Source organism: Octopus bimaculoides, chromosome 7 (genome assembly GCF_001194135.2).
Source record: "Octopus bimaculoides isolate UCB-OBI-ISO-001 chromosome 7, ASM119413v2, whole genome shotgun sequence".
Lineage (NCBI taxonomy): Eukaryota > Metazoa > Mollusca > Cephalopoda > Octopoda > Octopodidae > Octopus > Octopus bimaculoides.
The window spans coordinates 8753095-8771684 of NC_068987.1; the positions used below are offsets into that span (position 1 = coordinate 8753095).

Sequence of the window (18590 nt, forward strand, 5' to 3'; positions counted from 1 at the left end):
AGAGAGAGAGAGGGAGAGAGAGAGAGAGAGGGAGAGAGAGAGAGGCTGAGGGTGTAAATATAAGAGAGTGTAAGTCCCATTGAGGAACAGTAAAGGTGGATGGGTAGGTAGGTAAGTTTGTGAGAGTGTGAAAAGAATGTGACAAATTATTAGAGATGAGGATTGAGGTGGACATCCCTATTAGCATTCTGAATTGCCTGGATTTTTCATTTCACAGCAGCTATAAGCGTCCAACTTACCAGGAAACTGTCCAATTTGAGATTTGAAGAAAAACTGATGCAATTACCTATTTATAATAAGGCCAGGTCACCTCCTTTACTGACCGGTTGCCCTTGTTTGAAATGGACCCAGTCTGCTCAGTATAATGATAGTTACGGCATTTTGGTTGAAGCTATTGATCAGAATCTATAACTTTTTCTGAACAGACCTCTGATCTATCGGCTCCAGCACTCCAGTCTCGGGGTGAGTTTGCTTAACTATTGCACATTAGGTTGATATTGTAGGCAAATCACAGTTGGTATTTCCTCTGACAGAAATGGAAATACCAAAATTACATTGTGTCTTCCACTTAATGTTTTCTAGGAAGATATTGGAAAATACTGAGTAGAGGAGACACAGTCGTTATAGACATCGTTGTCCTGAAGAAATCTCTGTTATTCAGATCTATTTGAATTTTCATACAGTGCTTGAACCACTTGGATGAGATTCTATTCAAGTTGTAATCACTTATCACTTGCCACAAACCTCATATCACATACAAATAGAAATCATCATTCCCATTATTTTATGCTTGCTCTCCACACTGACTTAGGTTAGGTGGGACTTTTTAGTCTATATTAATTTTTATTTGGAGTTACTATCCACCTAGCCATGTCAAAGACCTGTCTCATTTATCTGTTCCATTTTTTGCATGGTTATCTTTTAATAAGGATGTTAGTTGTTCTACACACAGAAAAAAGTACTCAATACACAAAGTAGAGTATATATATTTTGTGATTCAAGAAGTTGCCTGAATCATAGTTCTCACTTTTCTGATTTGTCAAATTATGTACATATGACATATATGCAGGTGTATGTGTGCGCGCGTGTGTGTGTGTGTGTGTGTGTGTGTGTGTATGCATGTTTGCATGAATGAATGTATGTATATACGTAATGTACATGTATCTATGTATGTGTAAACTAACGTTTATCACATTTCACTTATTTGGACCAATACATAGTACTTAATTTACTGTGGTGACTAAATTTGTTAGAAGTACCAGAAAAACCTCCTTCAAACCACACACACACAAAAAAAGGCACATTAGATAGAATACTCTTAAACAAACAAACAAACAAACAAACACACAGACATACAAAAAAAAAAAAGAGAGCTAATGTTCATAGCTTAAATGTCTTTGATCAGATCATGGCTGTACTTGATCAGAGCTGACATGGATTTTAAAACCCAATAACAACTCTCTCTATGAAGTAAAAAAAAAAAGACTGGGGGGAGGTGGGCAGAAGCAGAAAGACTGAACGTAGTGGAATGGCTACTCCAGAATCCTAAACATGTAACCTCACTAATACTACCAAAGAGTTGTTTACTATCTTAGTTGTAATCTTTTACATGTTTTTATGGTTTTATGTAGCTCTGTTTTATCAAAATGCACTAGTTCCTCATGTTGATTGCATTAAGTAATTATCTGAGTCTAAATAAAAATCTAAGATGAAATAAAACCCTACAGCAGTTCAGTCTAACCTTTGAACTTCTGTGACACTAAGTCGGGAACAGAGAGAGAGAGGGGGGGGAGAGATGGGAAATAATTATAAAAAAAAGATAACATGATTTTCTAACGTTATAAAATTAAAGCCAGATTTCACAGAGTAACTTCAAATTTTTCAATTAGCCACAAGTATACATGAGCATACACACACATGCATGTGTATATATATGTATATGTGTGTGTATACACACACACACATACATATATATATATATATATATATACACATACATACAAACACACACATACTGACAAGACACACACACACACACGCATATATACTGACAGCACACACCCATACACACATATACACATACATACTGACAACACACAAACACACAACTTTTACATTTGTTTTACCAGGCTGGCATGGTTGGACATATCTACATACTGATGTGGGTGTGTGGGTACATACACATACCCACTGTTACCTATCAGAATCTGCGGAATAAAGCTTAGCAACAAATCAGCTTTGAATCAGAGCAGAACAGTAGTTCTTCACTCTTCACCCTATTTTATAAGTATTGGTGTGAGTGTGTGTGTGTGAGAGAGAGAGAGAGAGAGAGAGATAGACAGATAGATAGTGAGAGAGAGAGAGAGAGAGAGAGATAGACAGATAGATAGTGAGAGAGAGAGATGGAGAGAGAGAGTCTAACAACTGTTACTGCTAATGTTATACTGGATACAAGTTGGCAGGAGTTTGAAGTGCCTACAAAAACCTTACCTAGCACACAATACCATAATTGCAAGAGCAGAAAACGGGGGAGATAAACAATCCTAGATTTTATTTTTTTTAACAGACTGGAAAGATAAAGGTTGTAGAAAACATAAAGATCCTGATATATAATGCTAGAGGCAAGTGAACGCAGAAAAGTAGTAATAATTTTATCACACATATACACACACATCCACACAAACATATTGCAAGATTTACAAAGTAAGGTATTGAAGGAGGTGTTTAAGAAGCTGTCATTGGTGGTGGTGGGGGGGAGGCATAGTGTAGGTGTTGAAAAGGTTATTTATAATGCTGATATAAGAATATAAAAAGCAACGGGTGCAATCCATGTGTGAGGTATTTTCAGAGTTAAGTTAGAAAATAGGGGTGTGGTAGTGAAGAAAGAAACCAACTTGAAGATAAAATTTGCTTCAGTTTTTCACCTACACTAACTATTTGTAGGTATGTGTATATATATCTGTGTGTGTGTGTGTGTGTGTGTGTGTGTGTGTGTGTGTGTGCATACGCATGCATATGTAGACACACATGAAGGGAAGTGGAAATGAAAAGAGCAATTGTTTTAAAAGATCTGAGACAGTATTGGTGAGAATTCTTTGTAACTATTATAAAATTTGATATCTTGTTCATAACTGTCACCATGCCTGCTTGAAAAGATCAGATGTTTCCTATTTATGAACACGTAAGTTTTTGAAATTATCTCCCTTTGACTTTGAAAATTGTTAGCAATTGCCACTAGGTTTTTGTGTACTTTCTCCAACAAAGAAGCAAATTTCAATTCACTTAGAATTTTTCTCATACATGATTTAATTACCTCACCAGGTTCCTAAATTATAAGATATACAATTTAAAGTATATAGTCTATAATTACAGATTAGCAATACGGTGACTCAATAGCAAAAGTGTACCTTAGTCACACTACATAAACATATTATGTTGTGACAGTTCATTCATGAAAAAAACCTCTCACATGATGGCACTGACAGTGTATCGTAATTCATGTCCCATCAATACAACTACACGCACTGTTTACCATATGTCTTAATTACCAAACTTACCACTGTAACATTTGTACATCTAGAAGTTTTGTTAATTTTCCATTAATTAGTTCAGCTATCCTAACTGCAGAGAGGAATGGGCGCCACTAGGCAAAGGGTCTAAGGTATGTTATGCAAAGAATACAGCATTCAGAAGTGACCGCCCCAACAACCCAAAACTTTATTAAAATATCCATTTTGTGCATATATCCAGGAAGGAGCTGCCTCATACAGCTGCTAGAGCATATCAAAAATCATTATTAACTATTAGGCGTAGAAGTGGCTGTGTGGTAAGTAGCTTGCTTACCAACCACATGGTTCCGGATTCATTCCCACTGCGTAGCACCTTGGGCAAGTGTCTTCTACTATAACCTCGGGCCGACCAAATCCTTGTGAGTGGATTTGGTAGACGGAAACTGAAAGAAGCCTGTCGTATATATATATATATATATGTGTGTGTGTGTGTGTGTGTGTGTGTGTGTGTGTGTGTGTGTGTATGTTTGTGTGTCTGTGTTTGTCCCCCCAACATCGCTTGACAACCAATGCTGGTGTGTTTACGTCCCAGTAACTTAGCGGTTCGGCAAAAGAGACTGATAGAATAAGTACTAGGCTTACAAAGAATAAATGCTGGGGTCGATTTGCTCGACTAAAGGCGGTGCTCCAGCATGGCCACAGTCAAATGACTGAAACAAGTAAAAGAGTAAAAGAGTATTAATATATTTTTCAAATTTTCAGCCTGTATGAGACAACTCCTGACATGTTTTAGCCTTATTGTCACCTCATCAATAGAACATAACCTTTATCCAAATCATCAAAATAGTGTTGAAACAATCACAAAGTAACTATACAAAATTGTACATTGTTAGGAATATGAAAACAGAATTGTTTGGAAAATGACATAGAAATAGCCAGCCTCAGTTTAAGTTCTAAGATTTTACACATCTTTACAGGATGTAATTTAGTCTATGAAATTATAAAGTAATGAAGATCAGAACAGTAAAACCGGTTATTATTGCTGGTAAGAAACGCTAAGGAGGTAAATCATGTTTGTGTGTGTTTACAGATTAAGTATCAAAGCATTTAGAAGAGTTTTTGTTCTTTTCCTTTTTAAATGTATTTATTTATTCATTTTGTTAATTGAAACACCATATTAAGTGGCTATTATTATTATCTTAAATCTTTCAAGATATAAGTATATTAAGGGATTAGAAGAGAGGAAAAAAATCTTCTCATAATGAGAGATTAGTCTACTATAATCAATAGAATACTTTTATTATTTTAAATAAAGTTTACCTGAGAAAAACAATATAGTGACTCAATGACTTTATCTTATATTTTTCAGTTTTTCCAACACAAAGAGGCTAGTCCTCATATTCTGAAGCTATTATTAAACCTTTCCAAATCTTACAAGCTGTTGAAATGCATTCAGGAAAAAACTATTCAGAGGTAAAAAAAAAAAAAAAAAAAAAAGCTCTTGGATACAAGATTATTTATAATTTTGTTAATGACTTACTAAAGAAGACGAGGCTAAAATGTTTGACTTCAATGATTAGGTATGTATCTTGCAACAGTCGTGCTATTTACTAGACTAATGTACTTAAATCTACCTGAAATAATGTACCTAGCTTGCATAAATATACAGGTAGCAATCATATTGTGAAGCTAGGCCACGAGGATAGACTGGTACAGTTATAGTTTTTTGTTTTGCTTTGTGAAATAAGTACGAAGCAGGCAAAATAAAAGAAATAACTCATTTTAATTTATATAATTACATAGCACTTGGTGCAGCCTTCTGGCTTGTCTGTTCTCAACAAATTTTCCAACCCCTGCCAGCTTGGAAAAGGGGATTTTAAATGATGATGATGATGACATAATATATTCAAAGTGCAACAAATGAAAATATATAACAATGTATATAACAAATGTATTAAATTGAATATTGTGACAAGAAGGGAATTTTTACATTTTTTTTTCCAGCTACTTTTACCCACCCTTATATAAAATGGGGTAGCCAAATATTTGTGCCTATCCCTCTATCTTTCTCTTGACCCTTAACATCTGGCATAAAACCAATCTTCCTCTCTACTACAGCCCCACTCAGTCTAAGAGTCATTTTCTCTGCCTTGCAAGTTACTTGGCAACCTCACTAGTGCCAGCATCACATAAGAAGCAACTAGTATATTCTATAAAACAGTTGGTATCAGAAAGGGCATCCGGCAGTAGAAACCATGCCAAAACTAAAATTGGAGCTTGACACAGTTCTCTTGGCTTTTTAGATCCTGTCAAACTATCCAAACCATGCCAGCAAGGAAGACATATTTAATGATGATGATGATGATAATGATTGTTGTTGTTGCATGCAAAACAATTGGACATGATGCTTTATAAAATCTATTTTGGGGACCTAATGCTCTATCTAAAATCCAGCTAGGGGCATTTGCCTTTTCATGCTTCTCTTGTTAAGATTAATCAAATAATTAGTAGTTCATTTGTAGCCATATCTTCTTACAGAAAAAAGTACTGTTTTAACCATCCTCAAAAAATTATAATTAGCCGAAAGGAAAAAGACCTCTGCTTCTTACCCTGATTATCGCTCTTGGTATATGAACTCATCTAATAGATTCAGTCTTCAGGATGTTTATACGAAGGATATTTTTAAATATGCCTAATTAAAACATTATTCAGTAACCAGGATGATACTTAAACTTAACTTAGAAAAGAATAAAGTTTTAGCAAATAGGAAAACAGAGAGAGCTCTCTTTCCATCAGGGAAATGGCCTTGCTCAACATGTAGAAAAGGAATAAATAGAAATTCCATATAATGTACCCAATGGAAACTATGGACACACAAGAGGTTTAGTGGTATCACAGGTAGATTAAGAGAGAAAGTAGTCGTTGAATGTAGGAGATCTGCAGGAGCAATAAACACTAAAAGCATATGGAAAATAGATTTTCTCAAATGCCCAGGAGAATCCCTATAGGTAGCAGATAGCTTCTGTTATCTCGGTGACCTATCTGAAAGTGATAGGTTTGCTACTGCAAATGATTCACACGGTTTACAATATTACTGTGAATTCACTCATAAGCAATTATTGGCAACTTCAACGATTTCATTAATGTCACTTAAATAGGTTAAGTATTGTTTTATTAGAAAGGACATAAAGTGAATTATACATGTGTGTGTGTGTTCATGCACGCATGCACGTACACATAGTTGCAAGCATGGCTGTGTGATTAAAAAAATAGCTCTATAATGATATGGCTTCAAGTTCAATTCCAGTGCACAGCACCTTGAACAAGTGTCTTTTGGAAACTCTGGTTAAGCAATGCTTTGAGAGTAAAGGTAAAGGTAAAATTACCTTTTCAAGTCATACCAACTTATAAGGGCCAGTTTCCTGGTTTCATAGCGTATATATTCCCCGTCTGGACGAGATACCGGTCCATCGCAGGATTACTCACTTTTGCCAGTTGAGTGGTCTGGAGCAACGTGAAATGAAGTATTTTGCTCAGGAACACAACACACAGCACGGTCCAGGAATCGAAACCACAATCTTACGATCATGAGTCCAACACCCTAACCACTAAGCCATGTGCTTCCACTTTGCTTTGAGAGTGAACTTGATAAATGGAAGCTAGAAAACTAAAACTGTCACATGTATGTGTATGCATGCATGCACAGATATGCATAATGGTTGGCACCACACAACTTCGTGTCAGTGAAATGGTGATATGTTTACATTCCTTACCAACATTATGTTTGGTCACTCAGTATGTCTAAAAGCCTGTATTATAAGAAATATCTCTTACTCGAAAAACAGAAGGGCTGGTGACAGGAAGAGTATCCAGCCATAAAGTCCTGTCTCAAATATGGTCACATCAACAATCCACGCAAACATGGATAAACTGACAAGCAAATATATATCGTTGTTATTATGTTAAACTGCCACATGTCCAAATTTGGCCAAATGAGTTTTTTCCCAATATTTATTTCTGCTTGCAATAGCCGGTTCGTTTGGTCAAAATATCGTATCCCCAGCTGCTTCAGATGCCAAGATATCAAAAATCGTCAGTGTGTAGTACAACAGTTTTGGTATGGAATGGTGAAACTATATTTACATTTTCTGAAAAAGCAACATTTTGGACTTACAACACTTTTGCATAACAGCAACAATATGTACATCATTTTATTTATATATATATATATATATATATATATATACACACACACACACAAAAATTTGTGTATATGTGTGTGCATGTATAATGACACGCACACACATCCACAGGCATTGTACACAATTATTGCTCAATTCTCTTTTTCCCTTTTTAACAAACTGACTGTTACGAAAGACATTATTACAGCATAACATAACTTTTCTTTTTCCACTTGCTACACAGTTACCATGTAATGAGATGCTTGGTCATTATCTATTGCATAATACTGCTAGATTTATTTGACTGACCTCATAATCTGATAAACAGAATCCTGGTGAGATTTGGACTAAGAAAAACAAGTAACTAATTGGTCACTTCGTCGTATTCAATAGTGAAATTATCAAACTCGCATGTTGGTAGAAGAAATAGGCAACAGTATTAGTAAAATAGTTGATTGTTTAGGTGCAATTAAGAAGCCTGTTTTGCAACCATGTGGTTTTGGGTTCAGTCCCACTGTGTGGCACATTGGGCAAATTTATTCTACTACAGCCTCGGATGACAAATGCCGTTTGAATAAATTTAGTAGATGGAAACTGTATGTAAGGAAGCCCATTGTGCGTGTGTGTTTGTACCCCGCTACCAACACTTCACAACTAATGTTGGTTTGTTTATATCCTCATAACTTAGTGGTTCAGCAAAAGAAACCAGTAGAATAAGCAACAGACTTTAAAAAATAGATACTAGCATCAATCTGTTTGATTAAAAAGGTGGCAAGCTGGTAGAAACGTTAGCACACCAGGCAAAATGCTTAGCGGTATTTCATCTGTCTTTATGTTCTGAGTTCAAATTCTGCCAAGGTCAACTTTACCATTCATCCTTTTGAGGTCAATAAATTAAGTACCAGTTGGATACTGGGGTTGATCTAATCGACTGGCCCCTCCCCAAAAATTTCAGGCCTTGTGCCTAGAGTAGAAAAGAATATTTGACTACATAAAGGCGTTGAGCTGGTAGAAACGTTAGCACGCCACGTGAAATGCTTAGTGGTATTTCATCTGCCGCTATGTTCTGAGTTCAAATTCCGCCAAGGTCGACTTTGCCTTTCATCCTTTCAGGGTTGATTAAATAAGTACCAGTTACGCACTGGGGTCGATATAATTGACTTAATCCGTTTGTCCCCTCTGTGTGTAGCCCCTTGTGGGCAGTAAAGAAACAAGAAACATTAGCACACCAGACGAAATGCTTAACGATATTTCAACTGTCTTTACGTTCTGAGTTCAAATTCCACCAAGGTTAACTTCACCTTTCATCCTTTTGGGGTCAATAAAGTAAGTACCAGTTGCATATTGGGGTTGATCTAATTGACTGAGCCTCTCTCCAAAAATTTCGGGCCTTTTGCCTAGAGTATAAAGGAATCTGTTTCATTAAAACCTTTCATAGTGATGCCCCAGCATGACTGCAATTCAATGACTGGAACAAGTTAAAAGGTATTGTAAGAAGAGAACGTAAAAAGCATAGAAATGGTGACTATATGAAATATTGACATATGCTGTTTACAAGAGCTAAGAGATACTGAAATATCTTCAGAAATTACTATTTTTAGTGTTTTCCGTTAGACGATAGAGAAGTAAAAAAAAAAAAAAAACGCAATAGACAATTTTTAGAACAAAGAAAACAACAAAGTAACACTTGCATAGTATAGAATTCAAAAAGGCATAGACAAATGGCAAATTCAACATTTTCAGGACAAACAGGCTAAAAGAATTAAAGCAACAGAAAGGGTATTAGAAAAAGGAGAAAGCTCATTCAGAAATGTGACAGAATTCTCAAGTTAAAATGAGAACAGATGAATAGATTTAAAATATCAGCGAGAAGCACGTAGGCAGAGGAAATAAATGACTTAGTTGTAGACAAACAAACCTACTTATTTCATATATAGGCATGAATGAAGAGATGTTACCATCTCTGTGTTGCATTGACACCACTCTAGATATGGTAAGTTTTGTTTTACCAACAGAAAACAAACACCCGTACGCAAGCATGCCCGCATACATTTGGTTATAATGAAGAAAAAGTACTCAATACCACAACTGGGTGTAATTAGTTTATTTAGGCTGAAGTTGTGGTCTGTTACTCTGGAATTTGCATAAGATGTTGCCAGTTCCAGAGTAAAAGAGTGGATAATGAATAAAGAACTGCCACTATGGTGACAGAGAAGTTGAGACACGTGATTTTGAGTCCTAACAATGGCCCTCAGGAAAGAGCAACATGTCACTGGATCGACCTAACTATATATATATATAAAAGTTGGGATGCATGGCATTCAGTTACTCAATAAAAGAAAAATGCATAATTATAATTATGTTTTTTCAATACACACACATACACACACACCAGTTTAATGTCCACTTTTCCATGCTTGCATCGGTCAGACAGGGTTTATTGAGGAAGCTTTTCTACAGCCATCCCTCATCTGTTTTCAAGCAAAGTAATAAATTCCCTGCAGACAGACGTGTTCTCGCAGAATACTGGAAATGACTGACAGAGACATTCATTTACAATTACCATGTAATGTCAAAACAAAGAGACACACACATACAATGGGCTTCTTTCAGTTTCCATCAATTAAATCCACTCCCAAGGCATTGGTTGGCCCAGAGTTATAATAGAAGATATTTGCCCAAGGTCTAACACAGGAGCACTGAACCTAACGTCATGTTGTTAGGAAGTAAACACACTCTTAGAGGTTCTCTCAATTTCTGGGGGACTTTTTCTCAACAAATTGACTGACATGGATAAATCTTAGATATTTTTTCTATTCTTAATTGATAGTGGATACAGTAAATCCAATCAGAGAAATCAGTATTCTTCTGTTGTATTATGCATTTTACTCCTTGGTATATTCAAAAGCAATACGACATCCACATTAAATTACTCAATCTAATCTATGAATCTTGGCTACAATTAATTAATGTGATGTACACACAATCTAGTAATTTTACAATGAACGTTGGCAATATTGTTCTTAAAACAAATTGATTGAGAGGTTATATGTCTGTTTAGGATACAATGAGAGTAGATCCCAAGGTAGTCAAATTTCATAAAATTAGATTTCTCTTAATTGGTTTGGCTTTTCATATGCAATGAAGTAGGAATTTTTTTTCTTTTTATCAGTGATACTATCAAATCATTTACACATATAGAGATGCAAACATTTTCATACACACACACACACACAAACACACACAATTACTCAAGAAATATTCAGCAAATCTAATTTAATGCTAAGTTACATTCCTGTAATAGAAATTAAAATAAGATCACAAATAGTGACATATTAATCAATAAAACACCATTAAAACTATATCTAACTTCACTTTTCCCCAATGGCTAATAAAATTTAATTCCTTTCGTGTATGAAAAATCTTAAAAGATACTTTCCCCCACAACAATTAATCAAGCGTTTCTTTTAATTAACACAGTCCAGACATTAGTAATTTGTAATGATGTTTCAATTCTTAACCTTTTTATCTAATAAATTTCTCAATAAAGTAACATGTTAAAAATGTCACCATTGTCATCACCGTCATCACCACCACTGTCATTATCATCAGGTATTGCCCATGCTCAGCTACTTGAACACCATAGATAATTTTCTTGGTCTTTCTTGTACTGTCGTTATAAAATCGCTCTGTCTTAAGCCTGTTTTAATTTGTGATCATCTTACCCAGGTAATTCTTGGGAGTTCCCCCACCTCACCCTACCCTTCATCTTTCCTATTCGTTTTACCATCGATTCGTTGTCTCTTGTTAACTTTCAGTGAACAGAAGACCCAGGCTTGCTACTAAGCAACTGTAAATATTCAACAGGTCATAACCCCATCTCCAGCACTGAATCTTTTTCATTTCATTAGCTGACAACAGATAAGAATTGAGCCCCTTTCCCATCCACTGGTGGTGTACAGAACTTCACAAGAAAATGAAGTTGTTTTACAGCACACTGTGCAGACATCAAATCCTCTTATATGAGAACAGAATGGGAAAATGTCATCGTAACAACCTAATCATATCCTATAATAATCAGGACAACTTTTACACAGCCATCGTCACTATCATCATTTAACGTCCATTTTCCATGCTGGCATGGGTTGGATGGCTTGACAGGAGCTGACCAGCAGGAAAGCTGCCCAATTTTTTTTCTTATCTGCATATCTTTTTACCTTTTATATTAGTTTCAGTCATTGGACTGTAGCCATGCTGGGGCACTGCCTTGAAGGGTTTAATCAAACAAAACCACAGATCTTATTTTTAAGTAGTGGTACTTATTCTGTCGGTCTCTTATGCTGAACCACCAACTTATGGGAATGTAAACAAACCAACACCAGCTACCAAGCAATGGTGAGGACAAGCACACAAATATACATGTGTACACATACACACACACATGCATGCATGCATGACAGCTTCCATGTACCAGATTCACTCACAAGACACTGGTTGGCCCAGGACTATAGTAGAAGATACCTTCCCAAGTTGCCACACATAGGACTGAACCCAAAACCAAGTGAAACAAAGCGAGCTTTTTAACCACAAAGCCATGCCTGCACCAGAAGCAATTTGTAGGCAGAAGAGAATTTTGATAAAGCTGACACTGGTAATATAGTAGTTAGTTATGTTACCATTTTGAAAGCATATATGAAATACTATGTTAATTTCAGTCAAATTTAACTGCAAGGTTGTGAAATACTAAACTAAATACTATGAGTTAAAAAGTCTATCTTCCCATGCCCAGCTATACCAACTCCATAATTTGTGGGGCTGATCAAGAAAATGAGCAAGTAATTTGAATAATCTACAGTAGAGTCATTAGCACTGAGTGAATATCACATCAAAGTTTATTCAACAGTTACAACAAACATCCTGTTGGACAGAGTAGTTGTTATAAACACAGATCAACATCCTTTCATAGAATACAACTCTATCTTAATTTACCCAGCTGATACAGGAAGCTAATCTACATTAAGTTAATATCTTATCCCAAATAAAAATTCTATTGTATCTGTGTATTAAACTTAACAGTCATGAGAAAGAAATGCAGTTGTTATGAAGTATTTCATCTGTCTTTACATCAAAGAACAATCAACAGAATTTTACGGGGCAGAGATGCATCTTTTATTCTAGTCCTGGCCTGACCAATGCCTTGTGAGTGAATTCAATAGATGGAAACTGTGTGGAAGCCTATCATGTGCATTTTTGCGTTTAACCTCTACCACCACTTGACAACCACTGTTGGTTTGTTTACTTCTCTGTAACTTAGGGGTTAGGCAAAAGAGAATGATAGAATAAGTATCAAACTTGAAATTAGAAGTGGGAATGATTTGTTTGACTAAAACCATTCAAGGAGGTTCCCTAGCATTGGCCACAGTCCAATGACAGAAGCAAGGAAAAGATACAAAAATAAAAGATAAGTCTAGATATTTGGTTATCTTTTAAAACTATTTTTTTTCCCCCAACAAATTAACTGCTGCTAAAAACTTTACAACATAACTTTTATTTATTGATCAGGTACATTGCTTTTTTTTTTTTTTTTTTTTTTTTGATTGAAAGGAATGGTTTAATTGATTGAACCACCTATTATTTAATATTACTTGTCTTGTATTATACCAAAATTTAAATTAAAAAGATAAGAGAAAAATCTTGAGTTTTCTGTAACTAAAAAAAAAGAAAAAAACCTGAATTTTCCCATGAAAGGCCTCTGCATAGTGTCACTGCCAATATCAATACATGTACCAAGATATTGCAGCTGTTGAGTTATTCAGTATTGTTAAAATACAATATACACTAAGAACAGTTCAAATCAATACGCAGATAAAGTTAAAAGGTTGGAAACGAAAAGCTAGATCGGTAGACCATTCAACATCAAAGTTGTCAATAACTAACACAAATATGATGATGGGTGGTAGAATTGGTAGAGCACCAGACAAAAAAAAAAAAAAAAAAAAAAAAAAAAAAAAAAAAAAAAAAATCAGCATGGTATTTAGTATATCCCTTTATGTTCTGTGTTCAAGTCCCTCTGGGGTCAGCTGTCTATTATCTCTATGGACTACGATCGAAAAGAACAGTATCAGTACTGGGTATTGTTTTACTTGCTTATTTGTGGCTATGTGCTAATGTAATACTATCAATACATAGCAGAAATGCTAACATTTAGTATTTTAAGAAGTTAGAAAATGTTCTTTCTAAGATAAATCAAAAACAAGCAGATATAAACATGTTCATTCTAACTTTTCTCCAAAACTTTAACCATGCCACCCACCATTTCAAGAAATAAAAATATAATCACTCAAAAAAGAGAGGTTATAAATTGTAAATCATTTTTAACAAATTAAGTAATAGCATTTATCTTCCCTCCTTCTCTTCATGCTATCATAAATTAAATATACAGATTGCTTTATTTGCAACAATAAGCAGAGTAAATAACGTTCCTATTTCCAATACTTCATAGACAAAAACATACATAAGTAGATAGACATAACTTGTAAAATACAAACAAAATGTTACCAGTAACCAGGCAAAGATGTTAGTGGAATAAGAATAAAGCAGAATATAGCAAATTTATAAAGTTGAATTTATAGAGATTTATAATAAACAATTTGTTTTTAAAAGAAACATTAACATCTTTTCTGGCATTTTAAGCAAATGAATAATTTTATAGACATACAATGGAAACTAACCTACTCTACTTGTCAAAAAGATGCATAATTCTCAATGAATGTTAGCTTCTTTACCTATATATAATAAAAAGCACCAACAAGAAATCTTTTAATCTGCATCAATGCTACAGAACTAACAAGTTTCTCATTTGCTTGGAGGATGTTGGAAGAATAGTCTCAACTAGGCTGACTTGTCCTAGACATAGTAAATCACAAGAAACTGTTTCAGTAATGCTCCAACAAGCCAACAATTTATAGGATCTAAATGAAAATTAGTGCCAGTACAGAAAGTAGATAACAAGGATTTAATAAATATATAAATTACCTTATTTGAATTTCTATTGTGATAAGAGATAATAGCTTATAGTCTAGAATTCTTAGGATTAAGATGCTGAATATTGCATCAAATTTTAACAGCAAATGCTTGAAACTATCTCTATTAAAGTGTTCAAATTTTTAAATTCAAATCTTGGACTGAAATCTCATTACTATGTGAAAGATAATATTACATTTTTATACATAAACATATGGCTTTTATTAAGCTAAAATTTATTTATTTCACTAAAGCTTTAATAATTCTTGTTTGGTTTTATGTGTGGGTTATGGCATGTAAACTTTGAAGAATTCTTGGCTCTTGAGCTTATTTCTCCTTCTCAAGTGGAAGTGGTGTTAATTGCCATTTGGTGCTTATGAGACATTCTCTAAAAATGGAAATAATCTTAATAAATCAAGAGGAATTTATGTTGTATGGTACTTCGTATACCTGTATTTGTCTATATTATTGAGGCATTGCTTTACAAATAGAAGCCCTTTCTGTCCTGACCCATATTTTTCAAAAAAGGGGTCTTTTCTTCCACACATCTTCAAAGGTGCAAAGCAGTGGATAATTTATTGACAGGGGAAATGGTGACAATATCACTGCTTGTAGCTCAGCGTTTTGCAGAGAAGCACAAATGTAAACACACAAATATGACTTTCTTTCAGTTTCTGAAGCTATAGTAGAAGACACTTACCCAGGTGCCACACACTTGGATTGAACCCAAAACCATGTAGTTGCAAAATGAACTTCTTAACCACACAGCCATGTCTATACTTGAAAATTACAACCCCATAGAACGTATTCTTGTTGGAAGTATGTTCCCAATAAACTTAGGACAATACATTTGAAAAATTTACTTCATTAAATCTCTATTCAAAACTAGCCAAAATTAAGCATGTGACAGCAGATTTAATCTAATTATCTAAGTTTGAATACTTGAAGACTAATAAGCAAAATAGAAGTAGGGATTGTATTTGCATATTTTCTGAAATAGTTGTATATTCTGAAACATTCTCACCAAGCAAACTTTTCATCAACAGAACGCTAACAGAACTGTGAAAACAATTACTAGAATGGTGAAGACAAGCATTTTCTATCATTTAAACTAATTACAGTTTTACTTATCAAGCTTTATTCATATTGTTTTTTTATGTTTATATTATGAGTGTACATTATTTTGATGATATAGTTACCATTCTTCCAAATGAATGTTATTTATGTTGTATGTGTGTGTGAGTGCACGTGTGTACACACACTCACACACACAGAGGGAGTGATATTATTTCTAGCTTTCACTATCTGCTTTACTCTTTATCCTGATCCTTTAACCCTTTTGATGCTAAGCTGCCCAAGACTGCTCCTGATTCTTTGATAGAAATTTCCTGTTTTAAATTAAAACCTTCCATCAAAAATTTCATGTTAAGAGTATGTTCCAAATACCAACATAACAATGACAAAGTTGCTTTATTAAATTCTTCAGCATTTTCAAAATTAATAGAAACAAACACAAAAATATGGTAACAAAAAGGTCAATTAAACTATTTATAGAAGCTTTTCTATCCAGTAAAACTACTTTTTCTAAGGTATTTTTACGAACAAACTATTCAACAATCAACCTAAGATTCCACTCAAAGACATTAAAAGTACTCTGAATCTACACATAAGCATGTGTCCATTATATATGTGCACACATTATACATACATGTTCATATATGTATGTGCAAACATGCATCTGTGTGAGTGAATGTGTGTGTGTGTGTGTGTGTGTGTGTGTGTGTGTGTGTGTGTGTGTGTGTTTACATACACATGAACACTGTCAATATCACAGCTCCACAGCTCATCTTAATCAATAAACAAGTAGAGTGACTGGTGTTTATTGACAAATATATAATTGGTGTGACTGATAGATTAATAACTAACAAACGACTGTTATGACTAAGTATTTATTAGTCAGGTATCATGTGGAGAGAGAAAGTTCAAAGCCAAAACAGCCGTAGTAAAGAAAACTATTGGCAAGTATTCATAAATTATTTGATAAACAACATTTTCTTCCTGAATGAATTTTGTGCATATTGCTTCAAAGGTTGGCTATTTAATGGATTCTGGTGTACATGAGTAACACAAGAAATAGGCGTGAGGTTAGACGTGGACAATTTTACAGCTGTGCATCTAATAAACAGTATCTCATAGCAATTCTCGGTATTCTATTTAAGTAGACATAATCTATATTGTATATCCTTTTAGGAGAATCTTTAATCAGTAGTATCTGACGAAGCAGAAAGTTTTAGATTATATATTCATCATAAGTTCCTTTGGGGATGTTGTTGGCTTGTCAGTATCAGCTACCCCCATCACTTTATTCTGTTAGGGGTCCTATGAAATAGTTTTCACTGTAAGCAAGAAATGTAATTTGGTTCCTTTTCCCCTTCATGTGTCTTAGTTGACTAATTCATTTCAAAATATTAACCCTTTGCTTGTCCAAAGTATTTTCATATAAAAAGTATTTTCGTAAAAAGCACCATCTGAACGTAGCCAATGCCAGTGCCGCCTGACTGGCTCCCGTGCTGGTAGCATGTAAAAAGCACCCACTCCACTCTCAGAGTGGTTGGCATTAGGAAGGACATCCAGCTGTAGAAACATTACCAGATCAAATTGGAGCCTGGTGCAGCCTCCTGGCTTGCCAGTTCCCAGTCAAACTGTCCAACCCATACCAGCATGGAAATTGGACATTAAACGATGATGATGGTGGTTATTTTAAACATTGATGCTTGTTTTCAGACTTTTAGTTAACCCACGTTTCATACATTCTGAGTAATATAAAACTTTCCTTTCATAAGGCTCAAGATACCCTGGGAGTTGAAAAAATTGGGAATATTTATCATATATGATGCATGGACACTAAGGAAATATGCCTTGTGTATCACATGTATATACAAGACAGGCAAAGGGTTAAGGAGAAAATCTAATGATTTCCTGATAAATCTCAAATATATCTCTGACAACTGTATATTGTTTAATTTAAGAAAACTAACATTTACCAAAGAATATTTGGAAAAAAATTAACAGTTTCAAATGTTGATTACAATAATTTGATTTAGACTAAAAGTTAATTGAAAATGAAACCATTTAATTTTTTCATCTCAAAAAATACATTTATTTTCAGATCCCTCCATTTCACTGTTCCAGCAATCAATCAACAAATGTGAGAGAAACAACTAATCTGTGAAGGAATCAGTATGGAGCAGACAACCAAAGAACATTTTTTTCCCTGTAGTAAAACTTCCACTTATCCAGATCCATTTTGCGTTTTTTACTTCAACAGAAAGTTTAGGTGAGAGAGTCATTAGATTTTTATATCATTTCCATTGCCAAATATTTCATTTGATATTACTGAAGAAAATGTAAAAGAATTTCATTCTTTCTTGAGCATAAATAGATTCAGATGATTGATTTGATGAAAACAGTATTGATACTCCTTTCATAAATTTCGAAGATTACCTTCTTAACTGAATGCCTGAGGTGCAGAACTTAGATATGTAAAACAGTCATGCTTTCAGTTGTGATAACAATGATATAAGATTGAAAACAACTAAAGATAATTAACTAGGATAAAGTTGGTAATTTTAACTGCGCAGTAAGATTTAATTTACATATATATACACCTGTGTGTGTGTATGTGATAATAAATTTTTTTCTCCGTGTTTTTCTCCTTGTCTCCATATTCTTTCTGTTGAAGAGCGTAGCTCGAAACATCAAAGACTTTCCGTATTCCCGAGCGTCATACTAATACATCCTTTTATTATTTACACCACCTGTCCTCGTCTGTTGTTGTTTTTTCGTACATTCTCCCATATATATATATATATATATA

The 18590-nt window shown here is 34.4% G+C and overlaps 1 protein-coding gene and 1 long non-coding RNA gene across 14 annotated transcripts in view; one reads left to right on the forward strand and one right to left on the reverse strand.

Annotated features, from left to right (window-relative positions):
* LOC106877289 (liprin-beta-1) overlaps positions 1-18590 on the reverse strand; it is a 370011-nt gene that overhangs the window by 172911 nt on the left and 178510 nt on the right. The gene's annotated exons all lie outside the window — the stretch shown is intronic.
* LOC106877291 (uncharacterized) overlaps positions 1-18590 on the forward strand; it is a 69074-nt gene that overhangs the window by 23725 nt on the left and 26759 nt on the right. For both annotated transcript variants that reach the window (XR_008264555.1, XR_001410363.2), the window contains exons 2-3: positions 4879-5089; positions 17883-18050. This is a non-coding gene — a long non-coding RNA (uncharacterized LOC106877291). The remainder of the gene's footprint in view (positions 1-4878; positions 5090-17882; positions 18051-18590) is intronic.